Source organism: Hipposideros armiger, unplaced genomic scaffold (genome assembly GCF_001890085.2).
Source record: "Hipposideros armiger isolate ML-2016 unplaced genomic scaffold, ASM189008v1 scaffold_509, whole genome shotgun sequence".
NCBI lineage: Eukaryota > Metazoa > Chordata > Mammalia > Chiroptera > Hipposideridae > Hipposideros > Hipposideros armiger.
This window is the reverse complement of record NW_017731859.1, coordinates 386873-406079: the sequence shown is the minus strand read 5'-3', so window position 1 is coordinate 406079 and position 19207 is coordinate 386873. Positions and strand designations below refer to the sequence as shown.

The window sequence follows — 19207 nt, the reverse complement described above, 5'->3', positions numbered from 1 at the left end:
TGGTGACAGCATCCCAGACACATTGGCAGACAGCCTCTGGTACAACTTGTACACTTCTCCCCCGCTCATCCCAGTGGCCTTGGCTACAGCTTGTCGGTCCAGCTGTGCTGAAGGCCAAATGCAACATGCACGCCAAAGGCTGAAATGTCCTTGCAGCTGGCAAGGCTTCTGTAAAGCACAGGTAGTGGTGGCCACCAGCTCCCCCAGCAAGACAACAATTTACCATTCTCTGAAAAGCCCTGTATCCTAGCTTGGCACTCAGAGGGGCTGTGGGGGTTGGTCAGTGCTGATAATCTTTGGGGGTGGGGAGGGAATTGGTGTGATCAGAGCCTCACAATCACTCTGTGAAGCAAATGGGGCTGGGGTTCCTATCCTAGAGGAGGGCGTTTTGGCTGGGAAGGAGAATGGGGCCCTGGCCAGGTCTGGCGGTACCCCGCTAACACATGGCTGCCTCGGAGTGCCTTCCAGGGTGAAGGTGGTCCCCCTTAGCAGGGAGGACCTAGGACTGGATCCTGGCCTGGCTGTTGAGCCTTCCTTGAACTTGGTAGGGTCTAGACTTCAGAGTCTGTGCCATCCTGAGAGGCAGTATAGTAGCCGAGCAGTTAAAAGCATAGACTCTGGCACACAATGAACCTAGCTCTGAATCCTAGCTCTGCTACTGATCGGCTGTGTGGCTTTGCGGGAGTTACTCAACCTCTCTGTTCATGTGTTTCCTGATACGTAAAAGAGAGGTAGCAGCATATGTTCCACATGGTTGTGGTGAAGATCAAGGGCTTGGTATCGGTAATGTGCTCAGAACATTCGCTGACACGTGGTAAGCCCCACCAAATTTTAGCCGGTGGTACTGTCTTCCTCTAGGCCTCCATCGGGTCCTGGCAAAAGAGCCCTTGGCTACTGTGGCAATAGCTGCTGGGTGGAGTGAAACATTGTCATGGAGCACAAAGCTCCGTTGATTGTTTTTCTGTCTAGTCCTCTCCCCACTAGAATATGAGCCCTGTGCTGAATGCCAGTGTCTACACAAAAGCCCGACACCCGGCAGGTCCATCAGCAATGAGTGAATGGGAGGGTGCAGGAACCACCACCCACCCACCCACCATGGCTGCGGATTCCTCTGGAAAGCTCCCAACATTCAAAAATTACTAACATGGGTGCAAACACAGTTGGGTGGCAGAGGAAAAGAGACCTGACCAGGATTCATTCAGCCTTTCTACTGGGACAGTGAAGAGCTGGCTTACTTTGACAGGCTCTGCTGCTCCCTCACTGTGGGACACTGGGCAGGCCCTGCCCCTTTCTGGGCTTCAGTGTCCTCTCTGGATGACAAACAATGTAAGGTGGGACCCTGCTCTGCGCCCTCCAGGAAGTCCCTTTCCCATCAGGGCCCAACACACATAGGGCACCAGCAAAACGAGAAGGGACACACCCAGTCCCGAGGCTTGGGCTCACTACTATCAAGTTCAATGTCAGGCTCAATTTCAGACAGCAATATCCACATATACCATTTCTATATCAATTATAGGAGCCAATTTCCCTGGCTTACATTATAAAATGTTCATTTCCCCTCCCCCAATGCCTAACTGAAACTTCTATTTTGAAAATGCACTTTAGAAACCAGGTACATTTTGATGAGAACCATTTTAAATTGCCACAGACCTAAACATACAGATAGAGACTTATGTTGCATGTGCTTCTGAAAGGATGTATTCCGTGGAGAGGCAGCTCAGCTGACCACTTTATCTGAAGTGCACAGGCTGTGCCATAGCAGAGAAAAGCATGAGCCGAGATTAGTCAAGTGGCTCACATTAATTTTAGGTTGTTAATTTTACCACTTTTGCTTCCAGAAACCAGATCCCACCTTGGCAGCCATGGTCCCCATTCCTAACTCCTTGCCATCTTCGGTTATTCACAGTATTAATGACCAGTCTGAATGGTGAGGCTGGCTTACCTACCCATTGGCAAGCAGGCAGCCAGAGGTGTTATCCAATCGAACAGGATTTTAACAAGAGGAAAAGTCAGAGACATGACTGGTGTATGGACCACAATAAGGCTGACGACCCAGCAAGAGAAACACCAAACTGATTATACCCACATTTCATAAGAAAATTATACAATCCAAGAGAAACTGCAGTGGGTGGCGAAAGTGTCAGACCAATAGCTCAGCAGGCCACTCAGCATCTCAGTGGAGTTCCTCAAAGCCAGAGGGGCTTTTGCAGCACACCCACCTTTTTGGAGCACTCCATACTATCCCCACAAAAGACCTTGTCCAGTCCCTGCCAGGACCGATGGAAGCGCCCTTCTTGGCAACATTCCCCTTCTCCATAGATATAAGTTCTCTGGCTTGCCATCACCATTGTATCTCCTTTTTCCATCATGTGTCAACATATTTAACAGGTAGAGAGCAGCATACACAAGTGGCTTATACGCTGTGGCAGGCTAGCAGAGAAGCATTTGAAAACAACTCATTGCAACCAAATGCCAGTGTGTGAGTAAACCACCACCCAGGACTGACTCCTCCGCATGGGTCCTGCGGAGTCTAGCTACTCAGCGCTTCCATTTGCAGACATAAACATCCACTTAGGAGTTCTCTCTGAAAACACCATTGAAGCCAATATTTCTACTCAATTAATGCTAACCGGGCTGCATAATCGGTAAATTCACTTTTCTGCCGTGTGCCTTTGCAATATTCTCTGGAAAGAATGCACTGGAGTCCTACAGATAAAACTTGACATGGAAATAAGTTACCAGTACATAGAAATATTGGATTTTAAGGAAAAAAATATTGTATTCTGCAAATAAAGGGAACAGAATTTTTTTTTTCCTTATCTGAAAACAGATCCTTTTGCAGAATGGCTGAAATGGAAGTAATTATCAAGAACTGAGAAGATTAATCAAGAAAAACCTGTTCTCTTGATGCAAAACTGTGAAGATGGAAGAACCAATAGGCTGCAAATGAAATTAACTTGGGCCACAAGGAACGTTTCTTTCTCTCCCCCAAAACCCATCTGATGTTTTACATTTTCCCTGGATACAGAAAGGTTGGCCTACTACCACTGTGGTAAGAGCAGCCCCCCACCCCTCTCCCAGTGCTGTGGTCATAAATGATTAACAATCAGCTCTCCAGGGAAAAAAGCTCTGATTCAAAACTCTGTTGCAGTGACTGATGATATCTGTTGTAAATACTCTCACGGTGGCCGATTTTAAGCTACCAACATGATGTCAAACAGCTCACAAAATTCCTGAAAAAGTAACAATTGGCTTCCGGGAGCCAGGTTCAGCACACCACTGCCCCCTCCCCTGCCTGTGTGTATCCTATAATAATTATTAGAACTAATCTTTATTAAGGGCTAACACAGTGCCAGGATGTTTTAGAAGCACTATCTCATTTAATCCTCTTGTCAACACTAGGAGGTAGATACTATTATTAGCCCCGTGTGACAGAGGACAACACTGATGTTCAGAGAGGGTCAGCAACTCACCCAGTCACACAGCTGATAAGTGGGGGAGCTAGGACTGGAACCAATTATGTAAGTTTCAGTATTGCCTTAGCACGGGGCTCTTAACCTGAGGTTCATGGATAGAATTCAGAAAATTTGTACACTCAAATGGGGAAAAGATTCCATCTCTATTTTCACTAACCTCTAACTGAAATTCAGCATTCCCTTCAATTATGAATGTTGGCAACAAGCCACAGTAATATTTACAGAACCTGTGACTGTGTCGCCAAGAGAAATCACAGATATTTTTATTTCACGATAGTCATAGCCGGAATCTCCAAATATCACTCTACCTTGAAATTGCAGTACTTGGAAGACCTACTGCTAGATCTTATTTAATATGTTAAGAAGCTCTTAAATCAACATATCACATTTGTTAATCAAAGTATTTTGATAACTATTTTGATCCAACTGGTATCCTTTGTGATCCCATTGTTTTGTTCTGTGCATTTAAAAATGTTGTTGGTTTTTTGTGTTTGTTTTTTTGTTTTTGTTTTTGTTTTTTGAGAAAGGTCCCTACATTTCCCCCGAAAGCTAAGGGCATCCATGGCACAGAAAGGGTTAGGAATCCCAGCCTTTGAGAGTCATTTCACGAGCACCCAGTACTGATCCTCTTCCTTTCCAGAAAGTCTGAGAACCAGCTTGGCTCCGGAGAGCTCAGAAAGCACCCATCACAAGTGCTCTAAGGATCCTCCCTTAACCGTGTCCAGGTATAATGAACCTTCTGATGGCTAGTGAAAGGGGTTCTCCTGAGAGCCCCGTGTCTGGTTTCCAGACACAGGCGAGCTTGTTTATTTGGGATGGCTGGGCCCATTCGGATGGAGGCCGTGACCATGGCCTGTAACTGTCACCGGACACTCCCAACATTTTTCCCCGGTGAGACAGCTTGGGATCATGAGTCAGACCCTCTTGGGAAATGGCTGAGAAGCAGCTTTCAGAGATGAAAATGAAGTGGAGACAGCAACTGAGGGAAGGGCAGGGAGAGGCTGAGTCAGACCTCAGACCCCTGTTCTAGGCTCTTCTAGAAGCCCTGCTCCATGGGAAAGGGGCACTGTCCTCCCCTCCTGGCCTGAATCACTCCAGGGAGACTCTGCTTCTCTGCCTGCGACTCCCTCAGTGGGGCCCCAAACCCAGTCAATGTCTGCCACAGAGAAATTCTAGAATAAGTGTTACTACACTGATGGAAAAATACTGACAGGGTGGGTCTTTCAAGGAACATGGGATCCACCTCCTCTTGGCTTGAGCATCAAGGGGTCCCGTAGGCACCCAGAGGATCCCAGGGGCACAAGGGAAGTAAAGCTGCAGTTTGAGATTTAGAGGAGCTCAGTTTGGGGGGCCCTTGTTTGGGGTCATTTCGAGCCAGGCCCTGCGAGGTGATGGAGGTCTCCGGACAGTGTGCCTTCCCTTTCTGACTTGCCTGCTTGGATTGCATCTTGCTAGGAAAGGAGGTCCTTGCACACCTTTGTTTTCTGGTTAACAACGCTGCCACTCCCCAGAGCTAGGTGACAGGGAGCAAGGACTTGACCCTTTCTGTGCGTAAGTGTCCTCCTTTGTAGAACAGAGGCAGTAATAGAGCATCTGCCCATTAGGTTCTGTGAGGGTTTAAAAGAGCCACCGAGTGTCAAGTTCTAAGGACCATGTCCAATCCGGACTTGGTAAGGATAAGCTGCTGTCACTGATCTTCTTAGCATACGAAGCAGGTTCGCACACATGCTTGGCTGAGAAGGCAGGTCCTCTCAGTGTTCAGACCTTTCTCTTACCCCTCATCTCATCACTTTAAACCCAAGCATGGCCCAAGGAGACTGAACTTCACTTTTCCAGGGCATGAAAGACTCCATTAAGTGCAGTTAGAGTAACTTTCTGAGAATCAGGGATGAGAGGTATGATAGAAAACGTCTGCAACAAACTCCCTATTGCAACTCAAAGACTAAGATGAGGCCTTGGAGCTGGCTCAAGTTATCACCCTTGGAGTCAAATACTGGAAGAGCCCTCAGACCTAGTCTGAGCCACATCCCCTGCATGGGGAAACTGAGGCCCAGGGAGGGGAGCAGCCTGACAGCCCCGGAATAGCCAGACCTAGAACAGAAGTTTGCTGCCTCCAGGTCTGGCCGTCTCCCAAGAGCGACAGAGGCACAAAGGCCTCTATCTGACAGGGGACCTCTTTGAGAATGTGTGGTATCACTCAACCCCCTCCCCACCTCGCCTTTCTCCAATCAGCCTTTAAAGAGGTAACAGCAAGCATTTTAAGGGTGGAAAACAGCAAATGTCACAACTGCTCTCTCTTTCTGGCTTATTCCAAGGTGTAGGCCAAGTGTATGCTGCCCCATTGCAATGGTTCCTAGACCCGGGCAATAACATGGTCGCACAGGTGGGCACCAGGGTATCCGGGAGTGGGTGCCCGGAAACACTGCCCATTCATTTTCCAGAGGGTTTCAATTCTCCAGCACACAGCCAGGAGAAAGGTTCTGAATACTCGGTGGTCCCCTCCCTTCCCTCAGCCACCCACAGTTCTCAATCTTCCCTTCAAAGGAGCCAGTTTGACTCCTGTTGATGTTCCCTTCTTCCCAAACCTCTGTCCTCCACATCCAGTTTTTTCCCTTCCCGCTTGCCACTCCTTCCCATCTTGCTTCATAATACAGAACAAAGGTTATTTCTGGATCCAGCCCAAGGTCTAATTTGCTGCAGCACATGTGTGGAAAACCATGAACCTCTTCCAACACATAGCGAGCCATGGATTTTAAAAATCACTCTAGCATGGGATGTAATATTGTACAACTCCTTTGAAAAACTCCGTTTCGGGATTTCTTAAAAAGTTCAATATACACTTATGACCCAAGTATTTACCTAAGAGAAAGGAAAGAGTATGTCCACATAAACATTTGTACACTTATGTTGACAGTAGCTGTATTTATATTCACCACAAACTGGAAACAACCCAAATGCCCATCAACAGGTGAATGGATAAATAAATTGCAGCATAATCCATAGACTAGAATAATTCTCAGCAATAAAACGGAATGAACAACGGATACACACATGACTGAATCTGTCATTACGCCAAATGAAAGAAGCCAGACCAAAAAAAGTGAAGACTTCCTATTCTCTGATTCCATTTATACACAGCTCTAGAAAATGCAAAGTACTCAGGATTGTCAGAAGACAAGATTAGTGGTTGCCTGGGGACAGTGGAGAGGGATTACCAAGGGACACAAGGAAATTGTGGGGGTTGATGGGCATATTCATTATCTTGACCATGGGGATGGTGTACACATGTCAAAACTAATCAAATTGTACTTTAAATACATGCAACTGATTCTATGTCAATTATATCTGGACAAGGCAGCAAAACAACCCCAGCAGCTCAGTTTCTTGTTTTTGGTGATCTCCCTGAGCCTCGGAGTAAGGAAATATGGGTGATTTTCGACATCTCATAGGATGTATCAACGCTCATCACTCTGATGGGCCTGTGCTTGCTCAGCTTTCTAAATGAGAGTCTCCAGTATACTTTCACTGACATTTTCTGGAGGGCTACCAGGAAGCCACAGCCTAGGGAGAAGGTGCTTGTGAAGGAAATTGCTCTTTAAAATCACAACTGTTTGGAGCAATCCTTGAACAGCAATGGAGGGAGGGAATGCAATAGGCCTTGTCTCATTACACTTCCCTCTCATCCTTCTTCCACCACAAGGTGCAGCTGATTCACTCAGAAGTCAGATGGAAGCATGTAACGCCCCACCATGTGGGTAGCCTGAGGTGGGCTGGGCTACCTGGGCCCTCTATGCTGCCTTCTACTCAGGTAAAGATGGACAGACTGCCCTGCCCTCTTCAGGGCCACAGATCAGGCTACTGATCTCCAAATTTTCAGAAATCAAGTAATAAAACATGTTTTCAAGCCTGCGATGACTTCGTTTATTGAGGTAAAAGTCTCATAACATAAAGTCAGCCATTTTAAAGTGTACAGTTCAGTGTCACTTAGTACATTCACAATGCTGTGCAACTATAGGTTCTATCTAGTCCCAAAACATTTTCATCACCCCAAAGAGAAACTTTAGACCTATTAGCAGTCACTCCCCATCTCCCACTCCCCATCCCAGACCCTGGTGACCATAAATCTGCCATCTGTCCCTATGGATGTAACTATTTGGGGCATTTCTATAAATAGGATCGTACAACATATGATCATTTGTGTCTGGCTTCTTTTCCTTAGTATGTCTTGGGGGTTCATCCATGTTATAGCATACATCAGGACTTCACTCCTCTTCGTGGCTGAATAATATTCCAGTGTATGGACTACAATGATTTTTAATATTTTCACCTTTTCTCTACTTCCTAAATCAAAATGCTCTGTTAGAACACATACTAGTTGAAGTCTGTGTAACTGTGACAAATAAGGGATGAGGTGCGGGGGTACTAAGATAGAGCAGAAGGAATACCCACCCCCGGGAGGTCTGGGTTCTAACCTCCCCAGGGAACTTTCAGTTTGACACCAGGAAGTAACCACTTACAGGGCAGAATGAATGTGTAGATCTCTTAGGAAACCGTCATATTTCTCTGACAAGAGCTTGTGACAACTTCTGAGCAACACCCAGTATTTTTTTTTCTAATGAGGCTTCATTTAAAAGAGCAAAGGTACAAGCTATTGGGCTGTCGGAAATGTCATGACGTCTTTTGTCTGTTTTTCAAAGGTCCATTTATTTATATAAAGAGCAAAGATCAATCAATGATATATGGCCAATTTTGTTCGATAACCTTTTGCCATCTTTTAGTGAGCTTCAGAATTCCTTGTTCAAAGAAGGACCTGTCTTTATTTGCGAAAAGCTAAACAAGATGCTGATTTACAGCCTCATCTGAATTGAATGTTATACCACGCAAGGAGTTTTGAAGAGAGCGAAACAAGTGGAAGTCTGACAGTGCAAGGTCAGGCGAGTATGGTCGGTGTGGCAACATATCCCATCCAAGCTCCAATAATTTTTGACGGGTGATCAAACGTGTGTGGTCTTGCGTTGTCGTGATGGAACACAACTCCCTTACAATTAACAAGCTCTGCACGTTTCTTGATGATGGATTCAGTCAAACTGTCCAGTTTCCAACAGTACACATTCTAATTGATTGTTTGGTTCCTTGGTAGAAGCTCAAAAAACACAACACCTTTAAAATCCCACCACACTGAGAGCATAACCTTCCTCTGATGAATGTCTGCTTTCGATGTTGTTTGAGGCGAATCATCACATCATGACCAAGACCGTTTGCGCACCACATTGTTGTCAACAATCCACTTCTCATCCAGTTATCCGTCGCTTCAAAAAAGGATCATTTTCCTCACGTTTAATGAGCATATTGCAGATGTTTCTATGCACCGTCAAATGAACTCCTTAGAGTTCATGCGGAACCCAAATATCGAGCTTGGTTATGTATCCCAGTTTCTTCAGGTGGTCGTGAACGCTTGAATGATGGATGTTCAATGTTTCTGCAATCTCCTGTGTCGTGTAACGTGGGTTTGACTCGATCAATGCCTTTATTTTTTCATCATCAACCTCGGTGGGCCTCCCTGACCAAGGAGCGTTGTTGAGATCAAAATCACCAGCACGGAATTTCATGGACCAACGTTGGCACTGACGCTCTTGTAGAACATTGTCACCATAAACTTTACGCAACTTTTCACAAGTTTTACGCATGTTCTTCCCTTTATGGAAGTAAAAGAGTAAAATATGGCAAAAATGCACAGTTTTGTCTTCCATCTTCAAGTTGTAAAATCTCCGAAAGTCAACCACTTCGCTCAATTATTTTTTAGAATGAAGCTAGAACTGTCAGCTGTTAAATGACATAGCAATAACATAGATGCGAATAACTCTAGTACTTCCAAAAATGAACTAGTGCCATCTGTTGCAAACATGCGTCCTGACTTTTCCGACAACCCAATATGTCCAAAATACAAGACAATCTCTTCCCAAGCCAACGATACAGATACTGCCAGATTTTTGCACCACGAATGCCCCCTTATCATCTCCTCAATAGTCTCTGAGAGCCTGTTTAATTGTTCTTTCATACCATTTGTGTTAGTTTTCTGCAGCTGCCATAACAAATTTCCACAAACTGGCTGGCTTAAAACAACAGAAATGTACTGTCTCAGTTTTGGAAGCCGGAAGTCTCCTATCCAGGTGTTGGCAGGGTTGGCTCCTTCTGGAGGCTCTGAGGGAGACTGTGTTCCATGCCTCTCTCCTAGCTTCCTCTGCTATTGACAATCCTTGGCATTCCTTGGCTTGTAGGTACATCACTCCATCTCTGTCTCTGCCTTCACATGGCCTTCTCTTCCTCGTGTGTCTCTATGCCAACTTTCCCTCTTCGTATAAGGACACCAAGTCATTTTGGATTAGGGCCCACCTTAATAATCTTCTTTTAACTTGACTGCATTTGCAAAGACTGTTTCCCAGCGCAGTCATTTTCACAGGTTATGGGGGTTAGGATTTCAACATATCTTTTGGGGGACACAATTCAACCCACAATACCATTCAAGTCTCCAAGTTGACACCTTGCACAGTTGTTAATAACAGTATTTCTATCACAGATTCTAGCCCACATCTCTGTATGGATGAAACATCAGTCAAGCCTGTCTTTAGAGTAATAGCCATCTGTTGATTCTGTCTCTCAACCATCTGTCAGGTCTATCTCCTTCCACTACCCTGGTTTATCCCCATCATCTTTCCCCTGGACTCCTGCCATAGCCTCCTCCCAGGAGACCACCCTGTCTCCAGTCTCTGCTTTCCAATTTATCCTCTATCTGCAGTCAGAGCGATCTTCCCAAAACACCGATCTGACCATCTTTCCTGCTCAAAAATATGGGTGGTGCCACACTCCCTACAGAGAAAGTTCAAGAGCATGGCCTCTGGACTCCTCCACATTTGCCATCCCCTCTCTGTCTTGTCTTTAGCCATCTGGACCCCCTACTGCTCTCAAACTCACCACCTTGAGACCTAAGCAAAGGTCTAGCTTCTCGAGTAATGGCTTCTGCTCTGTATGACCTCTTCTTCACTGCAAGTGACCTCTGAGCCATACGTTCTCTCCTTTCCCTGAACCTCCATATCACTTAGTTTGGAACCATCCATCCCCCTGAGAGTTTACTCTGCACTGGGCATTGGGCTTGGAGCTCAGTGGGACAGGTTGACCTATGACACACGTCAGATGGTGCTGGACACCAATCTAGAAAGGCTTTGAGGGTGATAAAGCGTGATCTGAAGGCAAGCTCCTACAGGGCAGAAAGCACGCCTCACCAGCATTTCATACTCAGTCCTCAGGTAATGTTTGTGGAATTAATTCTGCTGAAGAGACTGGAGAAAGATTTCCAGAAGAAGTGACATTCTGAGGGGAGCCTCATGAGTGAATGGGATTCTGATAAGGAAAGAAGATGGAGTGGAAAATACAGAGATAAATAAAAGACAGTCCTTGTCGTAAAGGAATTAACCTTCTACAAATAATTATACTACAAAGATGCAAGTATCAAATATCTCTAGAAAACAGAAATGTCCTGTGGGGGTTCATGAAGGAGGCAGCATTCTAGAGCTTGCTTTGTATTCATGGTCACTGATGTTATATTTATTTTTTGGAGTCAGTGTAAAGATCACTAACAGCCTTCCTGCTAAGATGCCAATGCTGCCAGTTCTCTTTATCTCCACTAATAGAGAGAGAAAGAACGACTATCCACTAATGTTGATACAGGCCTTTGGAAAGCTAGTGTATTCTTGCTCTTTCTCCTCCTCGTTCCCCTCTTCTCTTCCTCCTTCTCCTCCTTCTTTCCCTCTTCCTTCCTGCCACCCAGAGTAGCTGGAGATGATATGGGAGAAGAAGGTTGGGGGTCAGCTCAAAAAATGCCCTGGATGTTAGGCAAAGAAGTTTGGCTTTCAGTCTTCGTGTATAGGAGCCTGACAGAGCCATGGCCAGAACTGTGACTGTGCTGTAAGACAGCCCCATTAGAAGGCCCACAGAGAGATGGGAATGAACCATTGTAAGCTGGAGCAGAAGTCCAGGGAAGGGTCATGGGTTCAGGGTTCAGGTGGGTGCTAAATAAGATTACGGTGATGATTTTAGCAAGGAGGTGATGAAATATATATTGGGCTGTCGGAAAAGTCATGACGTATTTTTTCTACATTTTTCATTGCAAAAATGTGTCGTGACTCTTGCGACAACCCAATAGATCTCCAGAAATAAAACAGATTGCCACATAGGGAGTAAGTTTCCTGTCCCTGGAAATATATGTTCAAGCACATGCCAGAAACCACATAATGGAGATGCTGAATAGAGAATTTAAGTATCAGAAGTATGGTTAAGCTAGATGACTCTGATTCTGTCTAACATGGAGATTTCATGATCACAGCTTCTAAAATGCGAGACTATCAGGACCGAAGGACCAATTAGCTGGCGAGTGGGTGTAAACAGATGAGTTGGAATATAGCTCCACAATTTCTGGTGTTACTATTATTGGAGTGAGGGTTGAAGTGAGCAGGGAAGAAAAAATGATCTTTGCATACATTGAATTGAAGGTGTGAGAGGGCTAGCCAGGTAAGTAGGTAAGAAAAAACTGTTACAAATCTGGGTCTGGAGCTCAGGTGACAGACTGGAGATCCAAATTTGAGAGTCACTGGTTTACTTCATGACTCAACCAACCAGGGAGGGGACACACATGATAGAAAAAAACAAACAACTCTACTTATAAAAACAAACAAAGAAACATCTTTAGGAAGAAAAGGAACAAGCACGTATAAAACCTCTATGAAGGAAATGGCAAAACACTCCAGAGAGAATTGAAAGTGGACCTGAACAAATGAAGTGATACTCTTTGCTCTTGAATAAAATGTCTTAATGTCATAAAGATGTCAGTTCTCTCTTAGTTTATCAATACGAAATGCAATCCTAATAAAAAATGCCAACAAGCTTTTTAACACTGCTAGATAAGTTGATATTAACTTTCACATGGAAATATAAGCATACAAGAATAGCCAGGAAAACACAGGACACTTTTGGCTCTGACCTGGATGCAGTAGTAGTCAGATTCCTCCCCAGTCCTCCCTGTTACAATTAAAAACACGTGCACAGAGCCGGCCGAGTGACGCGATGGTTAAGAACTGGTTTGGGATGCCAGAGGGCCCCGGTTCGGATCCCACATATGAGGGCCAGTGACACTGCCCTCCACAGCTAAGATGCTGAACAACAGCTCAACCTGGAGCTGGGCTGCCATCGGCGATGGCGTAGGCTGCAGCCCCTGTGGCAATGGGTTGCCATAGGCTACCGTGTGTAGCCAGCAGCCAGCGTGAGCGGCCAGCAGCTGCAGTGAGCAGCCGTCCAGAAGCCGGTGACTGATCTGCCTTGCCCGGGAAGAGTGCAATGATGGTGCCAAGTTGGGCCAGTGAAGCAATGGCCTCCACAACTAGACTGAAGAACAAAATGACAGCAACTTGTCTGTTCCCCTTCCCCCAATTCCCCAGCACTGTTCCCATCCCCCCAATTCCCCAATAAAAATCTAACAACACGTGCACATTGCCCAACAATGTAAATACACTTAACAATACTGAATGTATGCTTACAAATGGTTAAGACGATACATTTCACAACTATTTTACCACAATTAGAAACTTTTCAAAAACCAAACTGCAGAAACAAACATAACCTGAACATAATACAACAAACAAGTGCAGGAAGGTTCTAGAAGGCAAAAAGAAAGGTGGTCAACCCAGGGACCTAGAGATGTGGGGAAAAGGACAGCAATGAATGAATACCCCAGGTTTCCTTATTGACTCCTATATATCCTAGGCAGGATGCTGCAGAAGCATCTAACCTGGAACTGCCAACAGGTACAATAAAAAAGGGGAAACAAGGTTCAATTAAAAGGCTTTTCCCACTAGTCAAAGCACTGTGGAAAAGGTGTCCTAAAGGAATGAAAACTTTCCTGAAAACCCCCACACTACTCCAGCCAACACCACCAGAAAAGCCATCCCCAGCCTGGCAAAGTAGAAAGATGATATTCCACCTCACCCCCCTCTCACCCCACGTAAGCAGATGGCCACTCTGATTCCTCTGCCCAGAGGTGTCAAAAGTACAAGCATGCTCCCATTCCCCCACCAGGGTAGTGTTAGCTCAACAAACACTTAGGAATACTCTTGAAACAAACTAACAAAATACAAAATCTCAGCAAAGAAATGAATGTTATAAAAAACAATCAAATGGAAATTATAGAACTAAAAAATACAATAACAAAAATAAAATAATTCACTGAAGGACTAATTATTAGAGTGGAGGTGGAGAAGATAGAATTCATGAAATTGAGGGCATATAAATAGAATTTAGGCAATCCGAACAACAGAGATAAAATAACCTAAAAAACGAGAAGGAAGAGGAAGACGAAGATAAAGAGCAGGACTTCAGGGACTTGTGGGACAACAACAAAAGATTTAACATTTGTAACATTGGGGGCCCAGAAGAACAGAGAGATTGAAAAATCAAAGAAATTATGGCTGAAGTTTTTCAAAATTTGGCAAAATCATAAACCTAGAGACTCGAGAGTCCAAGATAATCCAAACAGGAAAAACCCAAAGAAGCCCATGCCAAGACATTCATAATTAAACTTCTAAAAACTAAAAGGCAATATAAAAAATCTTGAGAACAATCAGACAATAATGATATATTACTTATAGAGAAATATCACTTCAAATGACAGTGGATTTCTTTTTAGGAACCACAGAGTTGCTCCTGCAGAAGAAGTGGCATAACATTTTTCAAGTTCTGAAAGAAATAACTGTCAACTCAAAATTATATATCTAGCAAAAATACCCTTCAAGAATGAAGGGGAAATCAAGACATTCTCAGATGAACGAAAACTAAGAGACGTTGCTAATAATCCCACCATTAAAGAATGGCTCAAAGAAGTTCTCTAAGCAAAAAGCAAATAACAGAAAAAGACTTGAAACTTCATAAAGGAAAGAAGAAATTCAGAATAGGTGATAAGTATAATAAACTTTTCTCTTCACAAGTTTCTTAAATCATATTTGATGTATGATGCAAAAATATAACACCATCTCCTCTGATACTCAGTGTGTACAGAAGAATGTTTACACCTATTATATTTCAAAAGTTGGCAGGGTAAAGAGCTCTAAATGGAAGTAAGATTTCTATACTTCATTCAAAGGGATAAAATGTAGACTGCAAACTGTGATAAATTACTTACGTATACTGTTACTAGAGTAACACTAACTGGTCACTAAGAAAACTCTACAGTGTGATACTCAAAAACACTAAATAAATCAAAATGGAATCCTAAAATATGTCTAAGTAACCCACAGGGATGCAAGGAAAGAGAAACAGAGGGAAAAAAGCCCAAGGAAGCAAACAGAAAACAAAATAGCACACTTAAGCTGGAACACATCCACAATTACCTTACATTTATATGGTACAAACACATCAATTAAAAGCTAGAAATGTGCAGAGTATATTTTTTTAAATGCCCCAACTATATTCTATCTAAAAGATACTCCAAATGCAACAGGATAGGTAGGTTAAAAGTAAAAGGATGCGAGAAGATATACCATGCAAACATTTTTAAAAAGCAGTAGTGGTTATATTAATGTCAAAAAAAGACTTCAAATCACAGCAAATTACTGGAGACAGACAGACATTACATAATAAAATAATCAATCCACTAGTAAGGCATAACGATCCTAAATGTGTTTGCACCAAACAACAATCTCAAAACACATGAAGCAAAAATTGAGAGAGCTAAAAGGAGACATAGACAAATCCACATTATATAATAGTTGGAGACTTCAACACCCCACTCTCAGCAAGAGGTGCAACCATTAGTCAGAATCAACAAAGATGAAGAACTCAATAATACTTCATCAACTAACAGCATCTAGATGACACTCCATCCAACAATAGTTGATTACACATTTTTTCAAGGGCTCATGGAACATATATCCAAGGTAGATCATACCCTGGGCCTTAAAACACTCAACAAATTTAAAAGAACTGAACTCACACACAGTATGTTCTTTAACCACAAAGGAAGCAAACTAGAAATCAATAACAGAAAGAAATCAGGAAAATCTCCAAACACTTAGAAATTAAACAATACACTTTTACATAATCCATGGGTCAAAGAGGAAGTCTCAAAGGAAATAAAAAATGCATGGAACTGAATGAAAATGAAAATGAAAATGCAACTTACATAAATGCACGGGATGCAGTTAATACAGTGCTAGAAGGATTTCCTGCATACCACTAAATGCGTACATTTGAAAAGAGGAAAAGTCTCAAATTGCTATCTAAGCTAAATCAATAATCTAAGGTTACACCTCAAGAACCTAGGAAAAGAAAGGCAAAATATACCCAAAGCAGAAGGTAATAATAAGATAAAAAAAATCAATGAAATTGATAACAGAGAAATAATAGAGAAAAATGAATGAAACAAAAATCTGGTTCTTTGAAAAGATCAGTAAAATTGACCTCTAGCAAGACTGAAAAGAAATAAAGAAGACATAAATCACCAATATCAGAATGAAGCAGGGGTTATCACTTACATTCCTGGCAGACATCAAAAGGATAATAAAAGAATACTATGAAAAACTCTACACACAATAAATTTGACAACTTAGATGAAATGAACCACTTCCTTGCAAAGCACAAACTATGAAAATAGATTTTTTGAATAGCCCTATCACTATTAAGGACATCGAATGCATAATTTAAAAACAATCCCCCCCCCCGAAAAACAAAACAAAACACCAAACCCAGATGATACCATTGAAAAATTCTACCAAACATTAAACAAGAATTAAAACCAACTGTACACGTTGCGTTCCAGAAAATAAAGGAGAAAATACTTTCTTAATTCATTTTATGAAGTTAGTATTACCCTAATATCAAAACCCGCCAAAGGCAGTACAAAAAAGAAAACTAGAGACCAAAACCCATCATGAATAAAAATGCAAAAATCATTAACAATCTATTAAGCAAACTACCAAGTGTGCCAAAACAAAATAATAGGCTTTTCAACAAATGATGCTGTGACAACTGGATATTCACATGAAAAAGAAAAAACAAAACTATGTTGGATCCCTTTTTCACTATACACAAAAATTAACTCAAAATGGATGATAGCCCTAAATATAAGAACTAAAATGACCAAACTCTTGGAAAAACCAGGGTAGTAAATCTTTGCAACTTTGAATTAGGCAATCGTTTCTTGGATATGGCATCAAAAACGTAAGTGATACAAGAAAGACTAGATAAATTAAAGGTCATCAAAATTGAAACCTGTGTGCTACAAATAATACCATCAAGAAACTGGAAAATGACCCGGAAAATGGGAGAAACTATTTGCAATTCATATATTTGATAAGAGTTTAGTATTCAAAATATATAAAGAACCCTTACAACTCAACATAGAAAGACAAACCAATTTAAAACATGGGCAAAGGGTCCGAGTAAACATTTCACCAAAGTAGATATACAAATGGCCAGTAAACACATGAAACAATGCTTAACATCATTGATTACAATAAAAAAGACAGAGAGGGGGTAACATTCAGCTGGCCGCTTGAGGCCACAGACTTTCCATCCTAGAACCACGGCCCAGTTTGTCCATAACCTTGCAGAGAAGGCCCCCGCACTGGTAAACACTGCTGTGACTTACTCGAAGGCTCGATTGGCCACATTTTGGCACTATGCCAAGGTTGAGCTGGTTGCTCCAACCCCTGCTGAGATCCTTGCAGCTGTTCAGAGCTTGAAAAAACTAGTCAATATTGCTCAAACTGGTAGCTCCAAACAGCTCACAGTTAAGGAAGCTCTGCTGAATCGTTTGGTGGCCACGGAGGTGTAGATGTGGTTTTACGTCGGCGAGATCATAGGCAAGTGTGGCATCACTGGCTATCATGTCTGAAGCCCAGTCCTTAACATGTTTGTTTTGGGTTTATTAGTTAAATGTTCTTGGACCATGTGTGATCAGACTGGCATTTGAATAAAATGTGTCAAAATCAGTATTTTCTATAACAAACACAGCATGGAAGGTCATGTTTTCTCTTGACATGAAGTCGGATTGTCTTTTACTTTAATGATGTTAATATAGCTCTAAATGATGTCTTTACTTAGCCTACAATTGGAAAGGATATATGTGAATACACCAACCTGTTAAAATATTTATGAGGATAACATTTGAATTTGAAAGTTGGAAATAATGCATTTTACTTTCAGAAAAGTTGGGGGAAAGGCCTTGAGAAAACCAGAAGTTGCTACAGGAGGAGCAATAGTAATACCATGTACCGGAGTTAAATTCTGTCAGTAGTATAAAGGATAAAATTTGGATGGTTTCTCTTTGCTAAAATCAGAGAAAGACTTCTTTGACAACACCTATGTTTGTAAATGTTGGGGTACTTGCTGGTATGCTATGTATCTTTATAACATCTTTAATGCCAGGACAGAGTGAATCTGAGCCATGACAAAAATTTTAATCTAATTTTGATATGTGTATTATTAATCTACCTGGTTTTATGATTTTTAGAACCTATCTTGGCAAAAATAAAACACCCTATGGATATTTAACCAGGGTTGTAACTCAGTATCATCCATGTGTCTACAAATCATATTATGTCCTGAAATAAAGAGACATGATTCGTTATCAAAAAATAAGAACAGAAAAGACAGAAAATGAAAAGTGTTGGTGTGGATGTGGAGAAATTGGAATACTCATCTATTGTTGGTGAGACTAAAATGGTGCAACTAATTTTGCAAAACACTTTGGCAGGTCCTCAAAATGTTACACATATGTTACACATATGACCCAGAAATTTCTCTCCTAGGAATATACCCGAGAGAAATAAAAGCTATATCTACACAAAAACTTGTACATGAATGTTCATAAGTGTTATTCATAAGAGTCAAAAAGTGGCAACAACTCAAATTTCTATCAGTTGGTGAATGAACAAACAGAATGTCATCTATCCATACAATGGAATATTACTTGGCAATAAAAAGGATTGAAGTACTAATACATGGTAAAACATGGATAAAATTTGAAAACAGTATGCTAAGGGAAAGGCATCATTCACAAACGGCTACCTATTATAAGCTTCCATTTATAGGAATGTCCAGAATAGGCAAATCCATAGAGACCAAAAACAGATTAATGGTTGCTAGGGGCTGAGGGTAAGGGGGAATGGGGAATGGCTGCTAATGGGTATGTGGTTTCTTTTCGGGGTAACAAAAATGTTCTGAAATTAGATATTGGTGATGGTGGCACAACTCTGATTTATATAGTAAAAAAAAACCCGCTGAATTGAACATTTTAATTTTATGGTATGTGAACTGTATCAATAAAACTGTGTCCAAAAAACATAATACCATTTACAATTGCTACAAAGAAAATGCAATACTTCGATCTTATATCTAAGAAAACGTGCACAGGATCTGTATCCAGAAAGCTACAAAACGCTTATGAAAGAAATAAAGATCTAGGCCGGCTGAGTGGCTCAGTTGGCTAAGAGCTCATTCAAGAATGCAAGCTCTGAACAACAGTGGTTTGATTCCCGGCCCGAGTTGAGCAGCCGCTGAGCTGCTAACAGGTGGCAGGTGGGCTCAGCTAAAAAAACAAAAACAAACAAAAAAAGAAATAAAGATCTAAATAAATAGACATGCTGTGTTCACTGAATAGAGGACTCAATGAGTAAATATTTCTTAGA

General features: G+C 42.2%; 1 protein-coding gene and 1 pseudogene across 5 annotated transcripts in view; one reads left to right on the top strand and one right to left on the bottom strand.

Annotated features, from left to right (window-relative positions):
- The window catches only part of MAMLD1 (mastermind like domain containing 1), a 134831-nt gene that overhangs the window by 95332 nt on the left and 20292 nt on the right, over positions 1-19207 (bottom strand). The window lies entirely within an intron of this gene.
- On the top strand, positions 16723-17412 carry LOC109396230 (ATP synthase subunit g, mitochondrial pseudogene; annotated as a pseudogene).